The sequence below is a fragment of the Vulpes lagopus genome, chromosome 4, assembly GCF_018345385.1.
Source record: "Vulpes lagopus strain Blue_001 chromosome 4, ASM1834538v1, whole genome shotgun sequence".
NCBI classification, from domain to species: domain Eukaryota; kingdom Metazoa; phylum Chordata; class Mammalia; order Carnivora; family Canidae; genus Vulpes; species Vulpes lagopus.
In genome coordinates, this window is record NC_054827.1 from 39,659,063 (window position 1) to 39,681,278 (window position 22,216).

At 45.1% G+C, this 22,216-nt stretch overlaps 1 protein-coding gene across 4 annotated transcripts in view; it reads right to left on the minus strand.

Annotated features, from left to right (window-relative positions):
• DNAJB6 (DnaJ heat shock protein family (Hsp40) member B6) overlaps positions 1–22,216 on the minus strand; it is a 74,315-nt gene that overhangs the window by 46,438 nt on the left and 5,661 nt on the right. The window contains exon 1 of one of the 4 annotated variants that reach the window (XM_041751774.1): positions 19,753–19,854. The exons of the other annotated variants lie outside the window; for them this stretch is intronic. The gene's annotated coding sequence lies outside the window, so the exon portion shown is untranslated. Of the gene's footprint in view, positions 1–19,752; positions 19,855–22,216 lie in introns of those variants that run through there. 4 annotated transcript variants of the gene reach the window in all.

Consider the following 22,216-nt stretch of genomic DNA (forward strand, 5'->3'; position numbering starts at 1 on the left):
TCCCAGCTGGAACTAAAGTATGACAAATTGTCTAAGGCGCACAACAGGAGGTTCTGATACATGCAGACACTGTAAAATGATTACAGTCAAGTGAACTCACATACCCATCGCCTCAAACAGATACCACTTCCTTTGAGAAGTGAGGATAGGAAGAGCTCTGTCAGCAAATGCCAAGCATTCGGCAGGTTACTAGCCACCCTGGCTGCACCAGTCTCCAGAATGTACTTGTAACTTAAAGGCCGTACCTGTTGACAGACACAGCTCCCCACTTCCCTTCCCCGACCCATGTTTCTTGGGGAGCTCAACACTCGTAGATTCCACACATAAGATCATGCACTATTTGTGTCTGGCTTATTTTGCTTAGCCTAACACCCTCCAGGTCCACCCATGTTGTCAACACCACCAGTGTTTCCTTCCTTCTCAAGACCAACTACTATTTGGTTCCACAGGGTCCCCTGGTTCTATGGGAGGCAAGCCAAGCTGCACGCTGTGGCTTGGGCAACAAGAGCAGAGGGGCACTGAGAGAGCCAACAGAAGCCCCCCATCCCAGGAGTATGGAAGGCATAGAAAGGAACACATCCCAGAGCAGCTCAGGGGTCCATGAAGCAAGTCCCAGCAAGGAACACATCCCAGAGCAGCTCAGGGGTCCATGAAGCAAGTCCCGGCAAGTCCCAGCTCACAAAAACAGAGCAGAGTGCTGGCCACGAGGGGCAGGGACTGGGACAAGTGGGGAAATGCTGCTCGAGGGGCACAGACTCGCAGTGAGGATTCTGTTCTGGAGCCAACACTGTGGTGAATACTTCAGGGCCGCCAGAAAACTCCATCTTAAAAAACGTTCTCTGGATGCCTGGGTGGCTCAGTGGTTGGGCATCTGTCTTCAGCCCAGGGTGTGATTCCAGAGTCCCAGGATCAAGTCCCACACCAGGCTCCCTGCACGGAGCCTGCTTCTCCCTCCACTTATGTCTCTGCCTCTCTCTGTGTCCCTCGTGAATAAATAAAAATTAAAAAAAAAAAAAAAAAAAAAACAACCACACGTTCTCAGCACAGGAAGACCTGGTAACTGTGATGTGACAAAGTGGCTGGTGACCATACTGTGATACAGAATGTCTCCAGTCAACCACATCTCAATAGACTAAAAAGTCTAAGTGTTCTACAAACATTAACTCATTTAAATACTTCAGTAAACACAGTAACTGTAAACAAAAAAATCAAAGACATCCTAAAATTGAATTTTGATTTTCAAGTTTTAGTAAGATACAACCAAACATACCACAGTTTAAGGTATACACTGTGCACCTTAATTTCACTGAATTCTTTTAAAATCTCCATTGTTCCAAGAGAAGAATTCAAACTCCCATGACATGAAGGGTACACAAGGCAGACACTAGGAAAGTTCGCACAGCACCTGGACTCTAGGAAGGATCCACTGGGATAAGAGATTATTGGGAACAAGAACTTCGAAAGGATAAAATTGCAATACTGCCATAAACACAGCCTCAAAACATCCAAAACGAAAAGAGCATCGAGGCAAACAGAACTTTCAGGATGGAGGCTGGGGAGGAGGAACTAACGTGAAATGGGTACAGAGTTCTGATGCAGGAGAGAAGACGTGGCACTGGAGGCTCGACACTGTGCCCTTTAATGCTGATGATGAGTGCACTGAGAAATGGTTAACAAGGTACATTTTAGGTTTTGTAAAACATAAATGATGTTAAGATTTACAAATAAAATTAGGTTTTTATAGATGTTATTTATTTACATATTGTTTTTATAAATAAAACCTTCTGGGCAGCCCGGGTGGCTCAGGGGTTGAGCGCCGCCCTTCAGCCCAGGGTGTGATCCTGGAAACCCAGGATCGAGTCCCATGTCGGGCTCCCTGCCTGGAGCCTGCTTCTCCCTCTACCTGTGTCTCTGCCCCTCTCCCTGTGTGTCTCTCATGAATAAATAAATAAAAATCTTTAAAAACAAAAAATCCTTTTAAAAAATAAAAAATAAATAAAACCTCCTCCTTTTTATGGGGGAGGGGGGACAGAGATACAGGCAGACTCCCAAGCAGGATCCACACCCAACACGGAGCCTGACCACAGGGCTCCATCCAACAACCCTGAGATCATGACCTGAGCCAAAGTCAAGAGTCAGATGCTTAACCAACTGAGCCAGGCATGCCAGAAGTTTAAGTAAACTCTACCCCCAACGTGGGGCTCGAACTCACGACCCTGAGAGATCAAGAGTCATATGCTCTACAGACTGACCCAGCCAGGCACCCCAAATAAAAACGTTTTTTAAAAAAGACACATGCAGGACACCTGGGTAAGCTCTGCGGTTGAGCGTCTGCCTTTGGCTCAGTGTGTGATCCCAGAATCTGGGATTGAGTCCCACATCAGGATCCTTGCAGGAAGCCCCCTTCTCCCTCTGCCTGTGTCTCTGTGCCCTCTCATGAATAAAAAAAATAAAATTTTAAAAGAAAAAAAGAAAGAAAAAGAAGATCCACGTTCTTGAGGCAGCTGGCTGGCTAATTCGGTAGAGCATGTGACTTTTTTTTTTTTTAAGATTTATTTATTTATTCATGAGACACGAAGAGAGAGGCAGAGACACAGGCAGAGGGAGAAGCAGGCTCCATGCAGGGAGCCCGACGCGGGACCACCCCAGCAGGCACCAAACCGCTGAGCCACCCCAGCTGCCCAGATCTCAACCTCTTAAGTTCGAGTCCCACACTGGGTGTAGATATTACTTAAAAATAAAATTCCTGGGATCCCTGGGTGGCACAGCGGTTTGGCGCCTGCCTTTGGCCCAGGGCGCGATCCTGGAAACCCGGGATCGAATCCCACGTTGGGCTCCCGGTGCATGGAGCCTGATTCTCCCTCTGCCTATGTCTCTGCCTCTATCATAAATCAATAAAAAAAAAAAAATAATAATAATAATAATAATAATAGAATTCCTGGGCACCCCTGGTGGCGCAGCAGTTTAGCGCCACCTGCAGCCTAGGGTGTGATCCTAGGGACCTGGGATCGAGTCCCACGTCGGGCTCCCTGCATGGAGCTTGCTTCTCCCTCTGCCTGTGTCTCTGCCCCTCTCTCTCTCTCTGAATAAATAAATCTTTAAAAAATAAAATAAAATAAAATTCTTATTAAAAAACTTTTTGAAAAGAAAATCCAGGGGCACCTAGGTGGCTCAGGTCATTATCTCAGGATCTCAGGGTCCTGGGATAGAGCCCCATATCAGGCTCCCTACTCAGCAGGGAGTCTGCTTCACCCTCTCCCTCTGCTGCTCCCCCTACTTGCACTGTCTGTTCTCTCAAATGAATAAATTTTAAAATCTATAAAAAAAAAAAAAAAAGAGGGGATGGATCCCTGTGGGGCTCAGCAGTTTAGCGCCTGCTTTTGGCCCAGGGAATGATCCTGGAGTCCCAGGATAAAGTCCCACGTTGGGCTCCCTGCATGGAGCCTGCTTCTCCCTCTGTCTACGTCTCTGCCTCTCTCTGTCATGAATAAATAAATAAAATATTTTTAAGAAATAAAATTGAAAAATTTTTAAAAAAGAAAAGAGAATCCATGTTTTTTATCAAACATGTGCCCATTTGGCAAAGCTTAAACATCTAAGCTTTGGAATGCTTACAAAAACAATGGAAAAATGGAAAACATTATCACAAAACCAGAAACAAAAGACTGGGGAAACAAAACTAGTTTTCAGAAAGCCCTTGGGTCAAAGATCTCATATAGGAAATTAGGATGTGTTTAGGTGAAATATATCAACTTGATCACGTAATGAAAAAAAAATTTACAAGGTAAAGTATAACCTCAAATACAGCAGTAACAGTTCTAGAGGTTGGAAGGTTAAGAACTCAGAAGAGACTTTTGAACTCGACTTGCCATTTAGAACATCAAAATATGTACTTTTCTCAAATAGATTTCCAGAATTTTTTTTTAATTACAAATTAGAGAAAATTATATTGTGACTATTTTCTTGCAATTCCTGCGACTTAACCTGAAAACCCCAATTAGCTTTGCCAGACACGTAAAATAGGATATTGCGGGGGAGGAAAGGCTGCCTCTGCCCTATGGTCCTTTAGGAGGGCCTAAGAGCCACAGAGACAGGAGCCAGGTCAACAGGAGAAAATCCATTGTCATAGGCGTGGGTAGGAAATTCCAAAGACTAGTAAGGCAGCAGGAAGCTTGTAGGAGCTCAGGAGAGGGGCAGGTCTGAGGGCACAAGGGGGAGGAAGGCGACAAGCAAGGAGGAGAGAAGGTTTGGAAGCCCAAGGTCACCGGTGCCCACGGAGTTGCTTAGTTGAAGGGGAGTCCCTGGGGCACCTGGGTGGCTCAGTGGTTGAGTCTCTACCTTTGGCTCAGGTCGTGATCCCAGGGTCCTGGAATCGAGTCCCACATCAGGCTCCCTACAGGGAGCCTGCTCCCCCTCTACCTATGTCTCTGCCTGTGTGTCTCTCATGAATAAATAAATAAAATATTTTAAAAAGGGGGGAGGGTCCCTAACGGGCTCAGCCTGGTGCAGGCTCTCCTTTTCTATGTAAATTTAGGCCACAGAGGGGGAGGCAGGGGGCTTCCCCACCACCACCACCACCACCACCACCACCACCACCACCACCCCACCCCACCCCCACCCCGGGCATCTGCTGGGTTTTGAGGACTCCAATATAAGGTAATGCCAAAGTGGCCCACCTTGGGGCAGCCTGCCATGAGCCCCTCGGTATTAACTGGAGAATGTACCGAGAACATTGTTCACTGCAACACAGCTTCTGCTGTTCTGTTTGAACATGTTCAACATAAAACATAAGGTATTTGTTTGAAAGGCAATCAGTTACACAATATAGGAGTGAGCACCCAATTTTAAAAGTTTCCTCTCTGGCAGTTTCAACATTCAAAGCACACCAGTTGGCCAGTGACAGCAGCCAAGCTCAGGCTCAAAATTCCCAGCTCCAAAAGACCAAGAAGCACAGCAAGCATCCACCTCCAGGAAGTAAAAACCTGACCACCAGCCACAACACAGCAAGAGCAGTCGGAAAGAGCAGAGGAAGCAGTCAGCCCCTAGCATCTCTACTTCCAAGAGCGAGTAAATAACTCTGCCAGATCCCGATCCCCTCTAAGCTCCAGCTGCTGCTGTGACCATCTGCGGGGCACCCCGAGAGTGGCCAGCAGGGACAGGACTTGTCAATCCACCGTTCCCAACGTGGAATGAGACTAGGCTCCCACTCTGTAACAGCTGAACCATCACCAGAGCCACACGTGGTCAGAGGTCATCTGGTGTGTCAGATGCCACTGCTAAGATGTCCTTGGTACTGCTTCAAAGCTGGGATTCAAGTTCGGCAGTTTCTCTTTATTTGCACTGATGTGGTGGTCTTTGTGCAAATGAGGACGGTAGTGTGGCAGCAGGATCGCCAAGGCGTCATGCAGATGTGAGTGGGAACATGGCCTCAACCTGCTAGTTGGTATAGGCCCTGGTTACTTTACCTAACATCCCCCAGGGCAGTCACTGGGACAGGGAGAGCACATGAACCCCAGCAGTTAACAGGACCTGGGAAACACCACTTGAATGACAGCTATTTGTCCCTCCAAAAAGAAAGCTACCCCTTAAAGAAAATGCAAATGAACTGAATGAGACCAATCATCCGGAGTCCAAAGCCTCAGCTCCACTGTCCCTTCAGCAGGTGGCTGTTGGTACCTCCGCCCAGCCCTGTCTAGCTCCCGCCCAACACCAGTAGCAGGACTAGCAGCTCACTTAGGAAGGTCAAGAGAAAAATCCCCGTTAACACCTAGCAGACATTTTCAGAGCTCGTGCAGTTTGACTCTCCAAAGCCCTCAGCACACAGAGGCTTTCCAGTCCTGTCCCAGTTCTGGTTTGCTCTCCCAACAAGCCTTGTGAACACAGAGCGGGGAAGCTAGGGTTCAAAACTTCTGCTACTCATGTCTTTTCATCCACTCCTATTGTGCAAATACCATCTGTTTCGCAATGATTCCCAAATATAAGCTCCAATCCTAGGTCTCTGTTTGGCACTTCAGACATGAATAGACAGATGACTACTCGACATAGCTACTTGGCCTTATGACAGACATCCCAAATAGAACAGGACCAAATTTCACTGGATGCTCCCTACCCTACTCCTTGTCATTCTCTAGTAAATTCTGCCTCCCACTTCCACGCTGTTAACTGGAAAGTTTTGCTCCCCTCATCACTGCTATCCACCCCCTTCACCTCCCAACACACACACACCCACACAAAGTAACCACAGTTCTGTCTGGTGTGTCTGGAGCTATCTCAAACCCCTTCAACTTTTCTCTATCTTTAATGGCACCAGCCTCTCCTACTGCTTGAGCCTCTTAATCATATCCTCTTCTCTCACAGCCAAGGTAAGCTATAAATACACAGGAGCTATCAGAGCAGACACAATATGGTGTCCAGCACTGGACATAACCAACTATAAGGACATGGTCGGCTCCACTGGGGATTACATGGAGTGAGACTTTACTTCACTGGCTAATACTAACTCCGGGGCAGGAAAAGGACAAGACAAGCCTAAGACATCCTACTGAGCTCTTCAAGTACAAATGCTAGCAAAAATTATAGGCCTGGTCACAAAAAAACAAAAATAAAAAACAAAAACAAAAAACAAAAACCACAGGAAAGACTAGAACTATAACATCTTGAGGTGACTAAGAATAAATGGCAACTAAACACTACCTGGGCTCTGGGATTGGTGTGTGGAGCAGGGAAGGGACATTAGTGGATTATAGGCAGGATGTGAATAGAGATCAGAGTTAATAGTATTGTAGCAATGCTGACCTCTTCGTTTCAGTGGACAGTACTGTAGTTACATGATTAAGGAAAGTCAGATGAAAAGTAAAAAGAAAATGCCCATACTGTCTTGAAGACTCTGCTGTAAACCTCAAATCACTCTAAAGTTAAAAGAAAAAAGGTCAAAGGAAAGTAAGGCCAGGTCAAAAAGACCTCAGAACAAAATTGGAGAACTCACAGACCAGACGGGAATCTGACCATCAGAATGACTACCATGCATTTAAAATACACATAACAGGGATCCCTGGATGGCGCAGCGGTTTAGCGCCTGCCTTTGGCCCAGGGCGCGACCCTGGAGACCCAGGATCGAATCCCACGTCGGGCTCCCAGTGCATGGAGCCTGCTTCTCCCTCTGCCTATGTCTCTGCCTCTCTCTCTCTGTGTGTGTGTGTGACTATCATAAAATAAAAAATTTTTTAAAAAAAGATTTTATAAAAAATAAAAAAATAAAATAAAATACACATACCAGTAAAAGAATCAAGGATTTCCTATGCTACATGTCCTGTACAAACTACACTGGCAACAAAGTAATTGCAGAGCAACATTCTTTTTTAAAGAATTCTGGGGGCACCTGGAGGGCTCAGTCAATGAAGCCATGAAGCTTCTGCCTCCAGCTCAGGTCAAGATCCTAGAGTCCTAGAATCAAGTCCCCTGTGAGGCTCCCTGCTCAGCAGGTAGCCTGCTTCTCCCTCTGTCCCTCCCCCTGCTCATGCTCAGTCTCAAATAAATAAATAAAATCTTAAAAAAAAAAAAAAAAAAAGAATTCCACCTAACAAATACAGAAAAAATGCTAGAATTAAAAAACTATCATTCTAAAAATAACCTAGTGCTTTTCAAAGCATAGACTTGGGCCAGCAGAACCAGTATATTCTTGTTAAATAAAAAGACTTATTTTTTTTTTTTTAGATTTTATTTAAAAAGAGAGAGACACAGAGAAAGGGGCAAGACATAGGCAAAGGGAGATGCAGGCTCCTTGCAGGGAGCCCAGTATGCGACTCGATCCCAGGACCCCAGGATCACAACCTGAGCTGAAGACAGACTCTCAACCACTGAGCTACCCAAGTGCCCCAAAAGGACTTTTAAAGTAACCTAGTTTCAACTCTGCCTCAAAGCATCCCTACTACATGGGGCAGCCCCGGTGGCTCAGCGGTTTAGCACCGCCTTCGGCCCAGGGTGTAATCCTGGAGACCCAGGATAGAGTCCCACGTCAGGCTCCCTGCATGGAACCTGCTTCTCCCTCTGCCTCTCTCTCTGCCTTCTCTCTGTTTCTGTATCTCTCATGAATAAATAAAAATCTTAAAAAAAAAAAAAAAAAAGGCATCCCTACTACAATAACTACTAAGAAGCCCAAACTTTCTCTGCCTGAACAAATTCCAGGGAGCAGCCCTCAACTGTCAACAGTTACTGGATTCTTTACACTGAAAGATGGGGCCTCCGGGGAGTGTCACCCTTTGGTCCCTGGTTCAGGTTACACAACGCATGCTCAATTTCTTTTCCACACAGAGGTCTTCAAACATTCAGGGGCTTTATCTTCAATTTTTCACTCTCAACTAATACAGATTTACATTTCTTGGCAGTTCCTCCTTGAGCAAGCTCCAAGGCTGCAATTTCTGAGTACCCAGAATCCAGCAAGATGATGCAGACACGGTCCAAATGTCACCAACAAAAATGTAAGGAGACTACTGCACTTCTCCTCTGAACCCGGATCATCAGATCATCAACTCTCCTAGGAAACATACCTGAACTCAATGATCAACGTAAGTTGAGCTATGTCCCTGTGAGTATGTGTTCACTGTCCTGCCTCCCATCATGGCCGCTGTGCAACTGTGGTTCTTCAGACACATGAGCTTCACAGCTTGCCCCATAAATTCCACCTTGGTGACATTGGCCCATTGTTCTAATCAATCAAAACCTTTTTTTCTTTTAATCAAAACCTTTTTGATACCAATTCTACCACCAACATATTTACTTTCAAGGAAAACAATGATGTAATTCTGAATGAATTTAATCATACAAATTTACTATTTAAAACAATTGTACACTAGCTCTGGGAATAAGTCACCAAGTTTAGCAGACAGATGCATGAACAAGTTAGTCATGGACAGTTCACATAAACATGCGAGGAGCATGGAAGAGAGGGTATGGAGAGTGCAGGCAAAAGTGTAAAAGAATACTGCCACTTCCTGAAAAACTGGAAACAGAAAGCAGCTCCCTGTGCAGAGGCAAAATTATCTCCAGCTGAAGCAGCAGCATATGCAGTGACGAAACTATGAAAGCACACGGCCCACTTGTGAAGTGACAATTTAGTAAGGCAAGACTTTTAGTACAAAGTTTACCTCTGGGGCTCAAGAAGAAGACACTATTCAAGAATAATTTTAGAGCATGCCAAAGAGGGCAGCCCGGGTGGCCCAGTGCTTTAGCCTGCCTTCAGCCCAGGGCGTGATCCTGGAGACCGGGGATCGAGTCCCGTCCGGCTCTATGCAGGGAGCCTGCTCCTCCCTCTGCCTATGTCTCTGCCGCTCTCTCTCTGTGTGCGTCTCTCATGAATAAATAAATAAAATCTTAAAAAAAAAAAAAGAACACGCCAAAGAAATAGGTCATTTTGACTATAAGCAAAGGAGTTTTTAAGAAATGGTATATTAGGGGGATGCCTGGGTGGCTCAGCAGTTTGAGCATCTGCCTTTGGCTCAGGGCGTGATGCCCGTCCGGGGATCAAGTCCCACATCAGGCTCCCTGAGGAGCCTGCCTTTCATGAATAAAGAAAAATCTAAGGGGAAAAAAAGAAAAGAAAGAAATGGTATATTAGAGGTGTATTTGAGAAAAATCACTTTTAAGTACGAGATGAGTAAACTTCTAAAGAAAATATGATTGTGTAGTGTTGGGGAGATCATTAAAAAAGTATTCCAAATGAAATGCATTTTCTGAATCAGAAAAACGACAGTAGGAATGGAGTAAAGTAGTCAAGGGAAGTGAGATTCAGGAACCTGTTACCCTCTAAAGCAGCAGGATTTCATTAATAGGATTCCATGCACAACCACTAACATCTCATGAAAGGTTTTCTTCAACTTCTACTGAAAACAGAATTTTAAAAACTTTTTCATCCACATGTTTGTACTAGTGATGCTGCATTTGGTTTAGTAATAATTCAGGCTGAATCATTAGCCTAATCAGGAGGAAATATGTCCCTGTCTTGTGCCAGGCATTACAAGTACCTATGGAGTCACGACCACAGCCGTGAGCAGCTCAAAGGAACACAGTCAATTGCCCAAGGTTTCCATCAGTTCACATCCCCAAGTTTGAGGGTAGAATTCTCCCGCCTATGTCAAACTGTGCTGTGAGTGTGGGAGCCAAACACTTGATGCTAGAAGGACATTTCTTACATCAACACTACCTTTTCCGTTTCTATCAAATGCCAAAAAGACCAACCAGTTTTACCATAAACTCAAAAATATGGGATCCCTGGGTGGCTCAGCGGTTTAGCACCTGCCTTTGGCCCAGGTCATGATCCTGAAGTCCCAGGATCAAGTCCCACATCGAGCTCCCTGCACACATGGAGGAGGCTCCTCCCACATGGAGCCTGCTTCTACCTCTGCCTGTGTCTCTGCCTCTATGTCTCTCCCATGAATAAATAAAATCTTAAAAAAAAAAAAAAACTCAAAAATATGCTCTATAAAGACAATAAAAATGAAAATACCCTAAGGCCTATAAATAAAGATCCAAGGGATCCCTGGGTGGCACAGCGGTTTGGCGCCTGCCTTTGGCCCAGGGCGCGATCCTGGAGACCCGGGATCAAATCCCACGTCGGGCTCCCGGTGCACGGGGCCTGCTTCTCCCTCTGCCTATGTCTCTGCCTCTCTCTCTCTCTCTCTCTCTCTCTCTGTGTGTGACTATCATAAATAAAAATAAAAAATTAAAATAAAATTAAAATAAAATAAATAAAGATCCAAGAAGCCACTTAGACCCTGGGCATCTCCTAGGAACCTGCAGAGTAGACTCAGGTCCTGACACCACAGCATCCAGCATGCAGCATGCAGCATCAGCCACAGGCTGTGTAACCCACCCCCTGCTCACAGCTTCAGAGCAAGTAAGGGTAAGAGGATTAAGTTAAATTTAACAACATCCACAGATTATCTGTGACTATATATATAAATGCCACATACAAATTTGTATCTGTAATTTCCCTACAGAACACGGTATTTCAAAATATTAACAGCCTTTTCTAAGACAATGATAAATCCATACACTAAACATATGGCTGACTGTATAATACAGGATAAAAGAAATCTGGAAAATTAGAAATACTATCTAATTCCAAAACAACTTTACTGCTTAATCACGGGATGTGCAGATAAAGTAGATTTTATATACAATTTCCCTACCCACAGATAAACTAATTTGAATCTTTAATCCATTTTTCCTAAAACATCAAATACATCCATTTATTCTCAAAAAAAAAAATATGTGCGTGGGAACAAAACCTTTAAAATGGCCTTCACCAGGATGCCTAGGTGGCTCAGCAGTTGACTGCCTGCCTTTGGCTCAGGTCGTGATCCCAGAATCCTGGGATCAGAGTCCCACATCGGGCTCCTTGCAGGGAGCCTGCTTCTCCACCCTCTGCCTAGGTCTCTGTCTCTCTCTGGCTCTGTCTCTCTCATGAATAAAATCTTTAATAAAATAAAATAAATAGGGATCCCTGGCTGGCTCAGCGGTTTAGCGCCTGCCGTCAGCCCAGGGCGTGATCCTGGAGTCCCGGAATCAAGTCCCACATCGGGCTCCCTGCATGGAGCCTGCTTCTCCCTCTGCCTGTGTCTCTGCCTCTCTCTCTCTCTGTCTCTCTTGAATAATTAATAATACACAAACAAAATGACCTTCACCTCTCTCCTAAAATCAGCCAACCATCCCTGCTCCCCAGCTACAACTGCCAGGGAGTGTGAGAGGGGCAGTAAGGCCTCGCTGTTGGGCTGTCACCTAGGACACACACGGACGCGCACACACACACACACCAGAGTCCCACCTTCCCCATCCCATCTCCCATGTGCAACTGCCATTACAGAGGCCAGGCAACACCAGAAAAATGGAAGTCCTGGGGGTGGGGGGATGTGTGTGTGACACATGCCCCCTCATGTGCCTTCTCTTCACAGGGGTACCCAAGGACCAGGGAGGAACATGGTGCCTACCCACCGCCTTCCACTACCTACAGATGCTACCTGGAGAAAGCGGCTTCTCTCCTGCATCCAAGTGCCAAAAAGGAAGCATGTATCACGTGAAAGAGCAGACCATGTACACTAAAAGCACAGGTACCCACAAAGGCCTTAGGCAGGTTCCACTGGGCCCAGGAAAACCCTGAAACCACACTGCCTCACGGCGCAAACTGTTCCCAACAGGCAGCCATTAACTCTGACGTCATTATGATTCAATACAATTAGAAACTCAGTCCCTTAAAAATAAATAATAAATAAAAAAGAAACTCAGTCCCTTGATCACACTGGCCACATTTCAAGGGCCCCGCAGCCCCATGTGGCTACTGACCTCCGTTATGGAAAGCATTGGCAGAGAACAGAGCTCTACAAGGCACAGGGCTGGTCTAAAGCTGCCTAACAGAAATCAATTCAAGCTTAAAGGGAAGTCAGATGAGGAATGGGAAGATAATTCAATTCTCTCACTACATCTTTCCTAGTGGATATTCTGAAACTTCTCTCATGACCCACTAACAGGACCTACTACTGTATTTTAAGGAAGCTAAAGAAAATCAACACTTTCTACTCTTTCAGTTAAGAACAAATGCTTCTGGGGTGTAGGGCTGGCTCAGCGGAAAGAGCATTCAACTTGATCTTGGAGTTTTGTGTTCGAGCCCATGTTGGGCATACATTACTTAAATGAATAAAAACTTAAAAAATGCTTAAAACAACCAGTTTGTTAATCTGTTTAAATGCCCAACAAAACATGTTAAGTGAAAAAAATTAACTCCATCTCTTTAGAAAACCCACTAACCTAATCCTCATTAAGAAACTAGTCCCTCGGGATCCCTGGGTGGCGCAGCGGTTTGGCGCCTGCCTTTGGCCCGGGGCGCGATCCTGGAGACCCGGGATCGAATCCCACGTCGGGCTCCCGGTGCATGGAGCCTGCTTCTCCCTCTGCCTGTGTCTCTGCCTCTCTCTCTCACTGTGTGCCTATCATAAATAAATAAAAATTAAAAAAAAAAAAAAAAGAAACTAGTCCCTCAAAGGAACTACTTCTAATAAACTTAATAACCCTCAATGTCAAGACTTTCAGAAGTCTAGATCATTGGTACCAAAACACAAGTTAAGTACCACATCAGTAGGAAAATTCAGTTATACCTCCCCAATACACACCATGATATGTATTAAAAATTACATACCTAAACTATTATGTACATTAAAACCAAAAATAGGGACACCTGGGTGGCTCAGTGGTTGAGCCCCTGCCTTTGGCTCAGGTCGTGATCCCGGGGTCCTGGGATCAAGCCCCCCATCAGGCTCCCTGAGGGGAGACTGCTTCTCCTTCTGCCTATGTCTCTGCCTCTCTCACACAAATAATTAAAATCTTAAATAAATAAATAAAGTTTCCAGGCAGCTAGGGTGGCTTTGCCATTTAGCACTGCCTCCAGCCCAGGGCATGATCCTGGAGACCCAGGATCGAGTCCCACATCAGGCTCCCTGCATGGAGCCTGCTTCTCCCTCTGCCTGTGTCTCTGCCTCTCTGTGTGTCTCTCATGATAGATAAATAAAATCTAAATAAATAAATAAATAAATAAATAAATAAATAAATAAATACATGCATGTGCGTTTCCAATGACAGGATTAAAAATATTTGTAGGTGCTTGCCCATCAGTACGGTTTCATACAGTAATTATGAATATCTCAAGGTACATCTATGGTGAATGTATCTACAGCATAGGAGACGGGGTGGAGTTATAAGTGTAGACGTCATCCCTAAGTCTTTCAGCCCCTTGACCAGTTTACCAGTATCAGACTAACAAAACAGTTGAAGCAAGTTACTATGAAAGTGTTCTTGCCCCAGCACCTACACTACAAATGCTGCAAAATCTATATATGGAGATGATGGCTGTGCCTGCACCAAGCGGACTGTGTCTCTCTGTGCCCAGTTCATCTCAATGGGTATGTGAGGGTGTCAGGATAAATCCATAAGGTCAACATCTTGAGATAAACATATAGGTTTCATACATAAAACAGACATATTTTACTTTCTCTCCTCCTGAAACATACATAAAAATTTTGCTTAAAAACACAAGAACTGGGCAGCCCGGGTGGCTCAGTGGTTTAGTGCCGCCTGCAGCCTGGGGTGTGATCCTGGAGACCGGGGATTGAGTCCCACGTCGGGCTCCCTGCATGGAGCCTGCTTCTCCCTCTGCCTGTTTCTGCCTCTCTCTCTCTGTCTCTCTCTCGGTCGCTCTCTCATGAATAAATAAAATCTTTAAAACACACACACACACACACACACACACACACAGAACTAAGCAAAATGGGGATCCCTGGGTGGCGCAGCGGTTTGGCACCTGCCTTTGGCCCAGGGCGCGATCCTGGAGACCCGGGATCGAATCCCACATCGGGCTCCCAGTGCATGGAACCTGCTTCTCCCTCCGCCTGTGTCTCTGCCTCTCTCTCTCTCTGTGTGACTATCATAAATAAATAAAAATTAAAAAAATTTAAAAAAATAAAAAAAGAACTAAGCAAAATGAATTTAAATGATTTTTAAAAGAATATTAAAAAAAAAAAATACAAGAACTTCTAGTTTCCAGCCCAGCACATAAGAACCAAAGTAGTCACCAAGCCATCCTCATGAGTAAAAGGTTCAACTGAGAAATCAATAGCTCCTTTGACATCTGCCAACAAAAGTATGTCCCCACACTAGAAACACAGGTAGACAGGACCACAATTTGCACAGGAGACCCCTCCACAGGAAGCAGTGAAGGGTAGGGACATTGAAGTGTCATTAGGGTGGACTGCTAGCAGCTTCGGGTGGACAGGAGGACAAGGCTGAGTTAATATGCCCTCTGAAGTTTCACATCCAGGAGCTCTACCAAGCCCTCCCAGGAAACATAGGAACAAAAACACGCTGATGCTTTAGGCAAGGGAAGGGGGAAAGAACCATTTAAAAATACCAAAATTTCCTGTTCTTCTAGAGATCTACCATCAGAGGAAACCATTTTACCAAAGCCCAACCCACCTGGGGAAATACCCGACTGTGGTCCTGGCCTCCTGTCTGGCCTGGGTGGGACATGAGGGGAAATACCCGACTGTGGTCCTGGCCTCCTGTCTGGCCTGGGTGGGACATGAGGGGGGTGCGGACTGGAAAGCACCAGTGAAGTGGGCCTGAAGTGGGCCGACAATAGACTGACACCTATGGGGGGGGGGGGACGGAAACCACCCCCTTCCCCCACCTGGGAAAGGCCTGTGGGTGGGCGGTCCTCCTTGGGCTGGTACATCATGCCCACCCTTAAACATTACAAGGCACACTAAACAGTGAGACCCAGTCTTGACAAGCCTAAGCAGACACAGCAGAAACACTGGAATCATCAAACCAAGAATTTGGTAAAACTAGGATTATTACACTAAAAGCTTAAATGCCAAATGTAGAACCTATGCTAGAACAGATGAGGAATGCAGGCAGAGGTGAAAATTCTAGGAGTCAAAAATGCCAGGGACCAAAAGCCCAGTAGAAATTAGGTGAGCTCATTATCATTAGTAAACTGGACCTGGCTGGGGAATACAACAGAAGGTTAAAAACTTAGAACACTGGAAAACAAGGGGGAAAGCAGGCAACAGGATACCAACAAGCTGTGGGACAGCTTAGCAGGGTGCAGGACAGGTCGAGGGAGTGCCAGAGCAGAAGGAAGAAGTGGAGACAGTGCTCTGAGGCATCAATCAACCCTAAAGCAATAAATGACTGACAATTTTCTCCAAATTCACATCAGGCACCAAACCACACATCTGAGATGAGATAACACCATGTGGGATAAATGCCAAAACGCTATGCATCCACATATCGCACTGAAACTTCAGAAAATAAAAGACCAAAAAATCTTGAAAGAAGCCAGATTTAAAAAAACACCTTACCTCTAAGGAAAAAACTGTAAGAATGGCATCCATGCAAGAAAGAAAGGAGTGAAGTATTTTTACCAGGGGTAGGGGACCAACCTCCAGTGCTGCAGCCTGTAAAACCACCCTTCAAAAGTGAAGACTTTCTCTGACCAACAATTGAGGGAACTTGTTGCCAGTAGATCTGCCTAACAAGAAATATTTGAAGTCCTCCAAAGAGAAGGAAAAGGATAGGACAAAAACTGATCAATGCAGATCTATGTAATGAGCATCAGAAAAAAGTGGATATAGGGGCAGCCCGGGTGGCTCAGTGGTTTAGCACCGCCTTCAGCCCAGGGCCTGATCCTGGAGACTCAGGATCGAGTCCCACATCGGGCTCCATGCGTGGAGCCTGCTTCTTCCTCTGCCTGTGTCTCTGCCTCTCTAAGTCTCTCATTAATAAATAAATATTTTTTAAAGTGGATATAAAATAAATTTTTTAAATGGTTGGGTGTTTTTTGGTTATTTTTTGTTTTTTGACTTTTTTTTAAGACTTTATTTATTCATGAGAAGCACGCGGGGGGGGGGGGGGGGCGCGGGCAGAGACACAGGCAGAGGGAGAAGCAGGCTCCATGCAGGGAGCCCAATGTGGGACTCGATACAGGGACTCCATGATCACACCCCGGGCCAAACCAAGGCAGGTGCTAAACCGCTGAGCCACCCAGGGATCCCCTGTTTTTTGTTAAGATTTCACTTATTTATTCATGAGAGACACATAGAGAGAGGCAGAGACACAGGCAGAGAGAGAAGTAGGCTCCTGGTACGGAGCCCAATGCGAGACTCATCCCTGGGATCAGGACCTGAGCCAAAGGCAGATGCTCAACCACTAGGGCTCAACCACTGAGCCACCCAGACTTCCCAACTTTTTCTTATTCTTAATTGGTGCAAAAGAGAACAGTTCAAGTAACAGCAACAACATATTATGTATGCTTCTGTGCAAACTGTGCTATCTAAATGAAATGAACACAACTCCACAAGGCAGGAGGGAATTAGGAGCTGCAGTCCTAAGGCACCTACACTACCACAGCATTGTAGGGTCACGTGACTGTGCACTTGTTAGTTGTAAATATACACTGCAGACTCCAGGGCAACCAGGAAGAATGCTAAAAAGGAAAGTAAATGGAATCACATAAAATGTTCAATTAAAACTACAAAATGCAGAAAATGTGTACAAAAGCAGCAACATATGAGGCAAAAAAGATGAACAGTGACAATTTTAGAGGTTAATCCAACTGAATCAACAGTCACTGTGGACCTCAATGGCCTGAACAAAGCACTCTCAAATCTGGACACAATCTCCTGTGTTACTGACTGACCCATTCCATTCTCAGCCCGCCTTAACCAATCACCAAGAGCCACCAGTTACCACCCCTGCCTCCCCACCCCATCCCCTCCCCCCTTTCACCTCTCCCCACCTGCCCTTGAGCCCACCACAGAACCACCACAGCTATACAGCTATAACCACAGTGGGCAGGGCTGAGCCCCATACAAACCCTTCAAGGGTTCCCATTTTACCAATTTCTGGTCTGATTTGTACTTTTCATGCCTATCATCTTTACTTTTTTTAACATTTTTAAAAATTGATTTGCAAGTGGGTACATGTAATATCCACAAAACCCAGAAGTTAAAAATGCTAATTATTTTTTCTAAAACAACTTGGATGCAGTAAGTTTCATTACTTCAGTAGCAAAAACCATCACACCCATCATCTTAGATGGAAAAAGGCATCAAAGGCTGGCATCCAGATTTCATCCTCTGTGCAAAGCAGACTTCACTTCCTGTCTGCACTCTGGCCTGAGTGTATCCTCTGCCTGGAACTCTTGCTCTGTGCCCCTCACAGGTGCACTCCTCATCCATATCTGAAGTCAAGGTTACCTCCTCACCTGAGGACACACTTATGAGTAGCCCTCTTGACCCTGGATTGGATCTTATATAACATTTATCACTTTATCATATCCATAGGCTCCTTGAGGGCAGAACCCACACCATGTTACCTTTGTGAGCTCAGTAATCCAGTCCCCAGCAAATTACGAGGCTTACTGAAAGGGTACAGAGTTACTCTGCACTACCTCAGGGAACTACCAAAGTTCCTTCACATTCCAACAGGTGAGTAAGCTGAAAACTCAGTATCTTATACTTAGTAATATAAATGCTGGTGCATAAAGAGTTTGTATTCCCTAATTAAATCTTCCAACGGTTTCATTTTTAGGGAGACTTATTAGCAAATTAGCAAACATTCTGATTGGCTGCCACTTAGTCTATGACCATGATATGATCTTTTTCACATTCCGTGGGTCCGTAACACACTGAGGACTCTACAGAGACCATCACTACCTACTTGCCTAAGGTCAATTTTTGTGCTAAAGCTGGAAAGGCATTTCTAAAACCATTTCTTCCCAATCTGTGTTCAGCCAAACAACATGCGTATGACTTGAATGCACCTGCTGCCTACAAGGCTAAACTGAAGCAGTGAAAGCCATTTAAAATAGCATCTATTTAAACTTTACATAAAGCACCCCAAGTTGAATCTGAGGAGAACATTATAAGGTATAAAAATATACAAAGGTAACAATGTATCCTCATAAAGGTATTAACTACACAGCTATAATCACAGTGCACTATACAAATGTGCAACACCTACACATACACCAAAAACATACATTATATACCAATTTTATCTCAAAAAAAAATTCAGGATTAAATCACCAAAATAAAAAATATATATATATATGTAGTACAAGAAAGAAAAAAATATGGAAGCAGAGGCAACAATAGCAGAATTAAGGGTCAGCTGGAAAGCAGGCCACAGGCCTGTACACCCAGCTTCCAGGGAAGAGGCCCTACAGTGGCTCAGATACTGGCAGGGCAGTTTCAGAACAAACACGTACAGGCCACAGTTTCCCCTTTTACAGGGCAACAGGCACTGTGGATACGCAAACACCCTGACACAGCTAACACTTGAGCCCATCCTGTGTCCAGCACGTGCTCAAGCACCAGAAGGCCAGGACCGCTGTCCCTGTTGCTGCGTCAGGAAGCCTGAGGTCCAGAGTCATGCACCACAGTGGTGGCGCACCAGGAGTCCAAATCAGCCCCAGGCCCACACCATGCAGAGGCCGCCCTCGTCACCACCACAGTGCCACACAAGTATCTCACGAGGTCCGGTGTAGGAATTTCTACCTCAGAAAAATGTGTAAGACACTGCCTATCTGGGTTCTGGGGAGGCTGCACCAATTTACACCCTACCCGGGGTCAGGAGCTCAGAAACACCTTTCCAACCGATTAAGTGAAGCCCGCTCTGTTCTGCACCCACAAAATGAAGCAACTTTTCATATTCAAGAGCTATCTGATGTGGTTCCACTGAACGACTGGATCTGCATCCTTTGCCCATTTTTCTACCTAATGGTTGGTGTTTGTGACCTTTTTTTTTTTTTTAAACCAAATCATAGAGACCACTAGAAGCCAAGCTTTGTCTCCTAATATCCGTTGCTTCAACATGGGAATACTCGTCAACTGGGTACATGTTGCTAGGGCTGAAAAAAGTGGTCAGTCAACACAGAGTGCTCCTACCCACGTGAGATGGAGGGCAACTCAGACTCTGAAATGAGTCAGGGAAAGCACAGGGCAGGCACCAGAACCAGCCACACAGGGGCCCCAAGCAGCAGTACTGCAGTCCACTGTGACCTCATATTCGTGGCGAAAGAAAAACATCTAATTGAGGATTCTTAGGCCTGATCCAGAAGATGCTATCTCCCCTAATACTACATGAGCCCGTGAATTTGCACTTTAAAAAAAGTACCTCAGGTAGATGATCCATACAAATACTCACATAGAATGCAAACCTGGGGGGGCTCAGTCGGTGAGGCATCTGCTGAATCCAGTTGTGATCCAGGGATCCCAGAGATCAGAACTCTCTACTGGGGAGATGGGGGAGTCCCTGCTCAGCGGGGACTCTGCTTCTCCCTCTGCCCCCCCCCCATGCTCTCTGAAATAAATTTTAAAATCTTAAAAAAAAAAAAAAAAAAAAGAAACAGAATGTGAATCCAAGGTTGCCAGTCTACTTACCAGAATGAATTCTGACTAAACCAAATTAGCAAAATATTAAAATGTTATTGAGGGGGATCCCTGGATGGCTCAGTGGTTTAGCGCCGCCTTCAGCCCAGGGCGTGATCCTGGAGACCCGGGATCGAGTCCCATGTCGGGCTCCCTGAATGGAGCCTGCTTCTCCCTCTCTGTGTCTCCCATGAATAAATAAAATAAAATCTTAAAAATATATATAAAAAATAAAAAATAAAATGTTATTGCATACTCAACATATGCCAGGTATCATACATTCTAATCTCATCTTCTCACCCAATTCACTGTACCCAAATGATCATGGACTAGTTTCTCTCTGGAAAGAGGACTTCCCATGTCACCTAGGTTATGTGTCCACAGTCCTGTCAACAAGAGACGAGTTCTGGTCTTTGGCTCCTCTGAGGATACGGCTGCGGAGTAAAATCAGTCCTCACAACATACCAGCCCACTAAGTGTGAACACCTTCTCCTTTCAGCTTTTGGATTAAGGGTCACTCTCATCTAACTCCTAAGTGTCCAAGCCTGCCCATTAAGACTCTCACTTTTTCCATGGAGACTACAATCACAACAAATGAATGAGAGCATAAACATACTCAGTACCCAAGATGCTTCCTCGGAGTGAAGGCTAGTAGCTCAAGTACCCACTTGCCTATAGTTGCTTGCTACTTGAACCCACGTACCATAACCTTGATACCAAAACACAGGTCTGATTCCCAAAGTGAAGTCAGCTACCATCATCTCTTACAATTACTCTACAGAAGAATTAAGCCATCTTTATTTACAAGTTTTATTACTAGAGCATTCTTGACTACAAGCAGAATTCTGGGTAAAATAAGTCTGGTCATTTTTCCTAAGTGTCTGAAATTTCCCCTTTACTATCAAGAGAAAAAATTACATAGAATATCCATCCAAACTGCCTTTACTGACTTCTATTCCTATGAATCATTGAAAAAATACCAGAAAGGCACTTTACAGGTTCTCGAACCTCTTGGTTACCTTCAAAAACTCACCTTATCCACTTTAAGACTTCCTCTGATCAATCTAACCACTTCATTCTTCTCTAAATACATGGATGATCTGATACAGCCCCTTGAATCAAATACTCCTCAACTGGGATGCCTGGGTGGCTCAGCGGTTGAGCATCTGCCTTTGGCTCAGGGCATGATCCCACGGTCCCCGGATCGAGTCCCATATCAGGCTCCCTGCATGGAACCTGCTTCTCCCTCTGCCTATGTCTCTGCCTGCCTCTCTCTGTCTCTCATGAATAAATAAAAGAAAATCTTTAAAAAAAATACTCAACTGCAGGCAAAACAGTCTGCAGAAAAAGAAAAGTTCTAACTACAGAAAGAACACTCTTGCTCCACAACAAAGATGTAAGTGAAATATAACAGATTATTCAAGGACACAGCTAAGCCAGTACAAAATTACTACCCCTCTCCAAATACCACCTTCCCCCACCTGGCCCCAGAAACTAGCTGCAGAAACAAATGATCTGTAGGGGATAAGGCAAAGATGAGGAAACAGCAATGAAGGTTGGCCTCAGAGAAAAGGTGGGATCAGATCCATCTCGATATCCCCTTTACCCAGCCCCTTTACCCAAAGAGCTTCATGTGATTTAGGAGGCACTGCTTGGCCTCCCTGTACTCTCGTCCCTGAAACTTCTCTACTATCAGCTTTGACTATAAATACATCAGTTATCTGATGAGCTATGTGAGATGCTCCAGGATGAGTTAGCTCTAAAAAAGCAAGTTTTCTGCACAGCCTAGTTGGCCCCCTTCAGTTACGAAACCTTGGTTTTGCTTTTTCTAAAGGAGAAAAAAAACCTCAAGAATGTATGTGCCTTGCCCTGGTGGCCCAGCGGTTTAGTGCCGCCTTCAGCCCAGGGTGTGATCCTGGAGACTCCGGATCGAGTCCCACGTCAGGCTCCCTGCATGGAGCCTGCTTCTCCCTCTGCCTGTGTCTCTGCCTCTCTGTGTCTGTCATGAGTAAATGAATAAAATCTTTAAAAAAAAAAAAAAAAAAGTATGTGCCCAACATGACTGCTATATATTAGCCTCTCAGACCTCTACAGACTATCCCTGAGTCAAGATCCTCAAGCCTGGTGGATGACTTGACCCCTCCACAATAAAAAAAAAAAACGACCTCTCCACAGCCCAGGATGTTGTTATTCCATACCCCAAATACTGGCCACCTACCATAAGATGTTACTGGGCAGAA